Consider the following 6059-nt stretch of genomic DNA (forward strand, 5'->3'; position numbering starts at 1 on the left):
GGGAAAAGGCCTCTACACATTGAAGGGAGATCATTCCTTATAAACACATTTTCATGTGCTTCCCTAGGCGATGTGGGATTCCATGGATTGCAAGACCCCCTTTCGGGTCACTACAATCCACCCCCCTTACGAGCACACGCGTCCTCGCGTGTGGGACCCACACTTCCGGCTAGGACATGGCTCTGATACCATCTGTAACGACCCCGCCCCAACTGTGTAGATATTGTCCGCTTTGGGACCCATACCCCTCACGGTTTTATTCTTCCCCAGGTTGCGCTAGGGAAAAGGCCTCTACACATTGAAGGGAGATCATTCCTTATAAACACATTTTCATGTGCTTCCCTAGGCGATGTGGGATTCCATGGATTGCAAGACCCCCTTTCGGGTCACTACAATATATATATATATATAAACGCCCCATGTGGTTATGCTGCCAAAGGCCATGGCAGCCCATACACACACATATATATCTTATGTCCAATACATACCCGCATGTTATGAGGGGATTGAATAGACACAGTTTTAAGAAGGAAGATAATATGTCTTATGCCTGATTGATATATATATATACACACACACACACTACTTTCTTTCTTTCTTTTTGAGAAATTATATATTATTTAAGAGACTTCTCCTAAGATGAAAATTTTGTTAGTTCAAAAATATATTTACACCCCTGACTTCTTCTAAAATATCTCATATGTATTATTGTTAGTAATATCTTAAATGCTAAGTAGAAAATAAACAAAAGTTCCTGTCCCAGCTTAAATAAAGGGAAAATGACAAAGCTTAATCCTTACCTGAAGCACCAAAAAAAAAAAAAAACAAAAAACAAAAAACAACAACAACAACAACAACAAACAGGACATTACTTCCTGACTCACACCACTCTGACTTGTCTTGCCTGTTAGCTAGCACTTAAATTTAGAAATAATAATAATAATAATCACCGCATTTTGGGTTTTTATAAATAATTTTTTTTTTATTGTACTTCAATTGATAGTCCTATATTTTACACCTAAAAAAAAAATTCTTGACATTTTAATTTCAAAATGTGGTTTTTTATTATGAACACAATTTTTAAATACTTTGAAAAATAGAGAAAAAGTTGAATTTAAATTATATTTTTAAAAGCAATAAAGCCAGCGAGGCATATATACAACTTTATAAGTAAATTTTTATAGTCCTAATATTTTCAAATTGATATTTTTATTTCAATTTATTTTAGAGTCAACTCAGATGTCTAATAGTAGTTTGCATTTATATTAGTTTTTGTATGGCATTTACAGTTGTTTATAATTGTTCATTTATTTCTTCTAAAAAAAAATTGTTTATTTATTTCGTAGTTAATATAAATTAATAATTTTTCGCTATTATTATTAATAATATTATCTTTTAATTTTGCTCCCTCGAGATTGAAATCCTGACTTTACCATTTTATGGGGCTGTCATGGCTTTGTAGTATGCCCCCACGGGAGGCTTCCATGGCATTGGCAACATGCATATACACATATAATGCATACCACAATTACGTCTTCATTCTTATAGTTGTGTGGTTATTCTCCTCACAATGTGTGGGAACTGTATGATTGTAGATTTTTACATACTATAAGAGTAAGATGGCAAATATTTAATAGATGAGAAGTTTATTTTTTTTTAATGTTGAAATCCAAAGAACTTTCAGTAGCTAATTATTTATTTATTTATTTATTTATTGATAGTTCAATAGCAATGTTACAAAGGAAGAAAACGAATAAGTTACCTTCTTCTTACGAGGTTGAGAAAATATCAAGGACTTATAATCTTCTACTTTCAAAAAGATAATCCTACAAAAATACTTGTAGGTATTTATGTTTAATTCATTTTTTTAATCTTCTAATCCTTTGATAACCTTGACTTACATGAGATTCTCAAAAGCACTTTATCTAAATGAGAAATTAACTTCAAAAGGAACCGTATTTTATAAAAATAGATAATACAAATTGTTTTATATGTACCATATCTATATAATTTTAACTATTAGAATTTAATAGTTACAACAAGAGATGAAGTATTTGAATTTTGAATGACTCTGTTAGAAATATTAAAAGTATCATTTAGTTGAGTTACAAGACTTTTGATTTGACTATTTAAATAAGATATTATTTTCTTTCAATTTTTTTATAATAACAAGTGAAATGTTAAGATTATATAGGTATGTCACATTGTGTTTAGGGATCAAGAATTTCAAGGTTAAAATGTCATTTCTGAAAATAAAAAATTAAATTCTTAGTACGTTCTCAAAATTTCCAAATGATCACATTACAACCATATACTAAATCCTTCTTGCTTCCTATAAAAAAAAAAATAAAAATAAAAGAGTTCCTTGCTAGCTATTTGATAATTCACTGCCAAACGAAACTCTTTTTTTTTTTTGTTACCCGATAATACTTCCAAACGAACTTACAGTATTTGCTATGAAATGTATTAGTCTTAATTATTGCCAAACTTTTTTTTTTTTGGGTGGAAAAATCTTCCTGAACTTGGTATCGAACCAAATTTTTTCCTGATTGTGAAGATGAAATCATGAAAAGAATTTGGAGAGATATAGGAGACCAAGAATATGTTTGGAAACAGCTTATTTACATAATATCTACTAAAAAATTTAATTTTTAGTAATATTTATGTTAAATGTGTAACAAAAATTTAAAGCTAATTTATTGTAAAAATGTTAAGGTTAGATTATTTTAAAAAAACAACAATAATAATCCAAAACAAAAGGCAAAACACAAAAAAATAAATAAGCTTGGCAAAGGCACTCTAATTTGCAAGAATGCAATTGGAAAATGATAAAGTTTAGCTATAAAATTAGTTATAGTACTCTAAAGTTACAACATTTCTCAATAAAATAAATATTACTGTATATTTTGAAAATTTATCCGTTGAATTGTATGTTCTTTACGTTCTTAATACACTTGTCAAATTTTGTGTCAATCGAATATTATTTAATATATAATTTACAAGCTTATATTTTATATATAATTTTAAACTACAAAAATTTACAATTTTAAAAATTTATTGATGACATTGCTATTGATCTTTAATTTTCTAAAAATTTTGCAAGTATGAAGAATATAAGAATAAGATGTAATCTAATAGTGGATTTGTCAAAATTCACCTTTAATAAAAAGATATTGAATAATGTTGTAAACTTAGGCTACAACTAATTTTGTAACTAAACTTTATCCATTAGAAAATAAATTCCTATACAATTACAAATTTAGTTGTAGTTTAAGGCTATAATTCTGCTCAATATCTTTTTATTAGGTATTCTACAATAGAACATTACTAGTAGTATATCAATCTTATAATTTTTTTTCCTGACTTAATAGGTATTCTACAATTACACAATACTCTTGACGTACTTTCCTATAATTGTTATTCAAACTAAGATGGAAATTAATCTAATAAGCTAAGAAGCATGGATATTGACATAACATGGGACACAACAACACAATAACTCTTGAAAAATTAGTGCACGTGGGAATTCAACAATTAATTAATATCTCTACATATATTTTAGACATAGTCTATGTTTAATTCTAGTTTTCAAAACAAACAAGAAGTATAAAAATCTTTAAAAACATATCTAAAATAAGAATAATTTTTAATACAGAATTGTTTTTATTTTTATTGGCATGTTTGTATTTGACAAGTGTCCAACATAAGAAGGTATTTTATGAATCAAATATATGTATCTACACTCTCACAGCATGTAAATCTCTTTATCTTATGCATAAAATAATTACTGGTCTAACATGAACACAGTTAAAGATTTTGGACAATGGGTTTCTTTGCTTAGAAGTATACAATGATGAATCATCAATTCAATTATTGAATTATTAAACAAGTATAAAGCAATTTAACATCAAATCATACTTTGCTAACAATGAGGCCAAACTAATTAAAGCAGACTAAAAACACAAAGTCCTCCACTAATTTGATTCATTATATATATTATTGTTAAAAGTACGACGAATTGAATTTTAACCAAACACTGCCGAATGTCATTACTCACTACAAAAAACGCGTGGCAGGGCTGCGTTTTGGAGCTGCGTTTTTAAAAAACGCAGCTCCAGGGTACTGTTTAAGCTGCGTTTTTTAAAAACGCAGCTCCAGTACTGGACTTATAGCTGCTTTTAATAAATGCGGCTATAGACTGAGTCTAAAGCTGCGTTTTTTGGTGTTCAGGCTGCGTTTATCTTCGTAGGACTAAAGCTGCGTTTTAATAAAAGCAGCTCTAGACCCATCTGACGATTTATTTATTTATTTATTTTTAATATATCCTAAAGCTGCGTTTAATAAACGCAGCTTCAACACTTATAGAGCTGCGTTTACCTAAACGCAGCTTAAACGTGTCTAGAGCTGCGTTTAATAAAACGCAGCTCAAGGTTTGTTATAAATAAAAATAAAAAAAAAAAAACCTAAACCACTCTCTGATTTCACCCGATCTCTCTCCTTCTCTCTCACTCTCTCCCTTTGACTCCCAAACCCTCACATAACCCACCCCTCTCTACCACCGATCCTCCTCACCGGCACACGAGCACTCTTCTTCATCTCTGTTCTCCTTGCACAGCTACTCCATCTTCCATCCCCACCAAGCTCACCGTCAACTTTGGTCTTCCCTATGCTTCCGAGCTTGCCTCCAAAGAGGTCAGTCAAATCTCTCACTTTCTTTTTACTATTGGGTTTTGTTTGTTTTGGTGTAAATTTTATGTGGGCTGAGTTTAGATTTTGATTCTGCAGTCTTATTCTACACTTTTTATGTCTGTTTGAGGAATTTTTTGACATGGGTTTGCTTTGTTTTTGTGTGATTTCAAATGGGTTTTCGTTAAAGCTTGTGTATTTTCATTGGATTCTATGTGAATCACAGTGGCTTTCTTGCAATAATAGAGTGACCCATGTTGGGAAATGGGATTTGTGGCTAGTTGTGACACATTTTTTTCATTCTATTTGGGGTTTATCCCAAAGAGAAAATAGGAATAGTTTTGGGACTAATCAAAGATCAAGAAATGAAATAATGAAAAGAAGATAGTAACTTTCGAGTGACCTGTGAGCACGGGCATTACTGCATCCCATAATGTGTTCTATACCTGTTTGGCATTTGTGTCATTAGGGTTTGAATTATCTGGATATGTTTTTTTGTTGGCCTTCAATTAGGTTAGAATTAATTATCCGGATATGTTTTATAATTTTTAATTTATAAAATACTCTTTTTTTTTTCTATGACAATATTACACCTCCACATTGATCAGTGTCTACTTTCTGCAAAAACCTCATGGGCCTGTCTTGATCGTTATCAATCTCTGAATAAACTACAAGATTTTCCACTGCTTTATTTTATTTTATTTTATTTTTTGCTTTAATTCCACTGCCAGGAGCATTTAAGACGTATTCTTAGAGGTCAAGCCTTGCTATTTGACTAGTCAAAATCAACTTCATTGGCAAGGACCTTATCTCCTGGAGTTTTGGAAAGTCAAATAGATGCCAAGAAGGTTTGTGACTTTGCCTTATCACAGAATCTTTAAATGAGTTCAGTCCAGAGAATAAATGGTTTGCTAAGAAAAAAGTGATTTAAAGAAAATAAATCTTGTCATTCTTAAGTTCTACGGCTATATCAAGTTATGCAGAATTTGCAAGTGCTTTTTTGGAACTTGGTTGATGTCTTTTGTATAATATTTGTATGTATAAAACAGTTGGAAAAGGATTGGTTGTTAATGACTTTTACCAACAAAAGAGAAAAAAAAAAGAAAAAGAAAAAAAAAGAAGTGAAAATATAGTTATGACGTAGTTGGTCTATTACCAATTGAGTTAGGAGTATTCAGGAAATGTGATAAATAATGGGTTCAGAATGTCCAATGTCATGCTACAGAAGATACCACTAGCTTGGTGATTGCTTTAAATTTGTGTACAATCTTGAAAACTACATAGTCCAAAGGGTTGGTAACTGATTAGGTTTTTTATTATTATTATTCTATATATATATATATATATAGGATTCAAAAATTTATGACATTTAA

Source organism: Quercus suber, unplaced genomic scaffold (assembly GCF_002906115.3).
Source record: "Quercus suber isolate HL8 unplaced genomic scaffold, Cork oak 2.0 scaffold_122, whole genome shotgun sequence".
Taxonomy (NCBI): Eukaryota; Viridiplantae; Streptophyta; class Magnoliopsida; order Fagales; family Fagaceae; genus Quercus; species Quercus suber.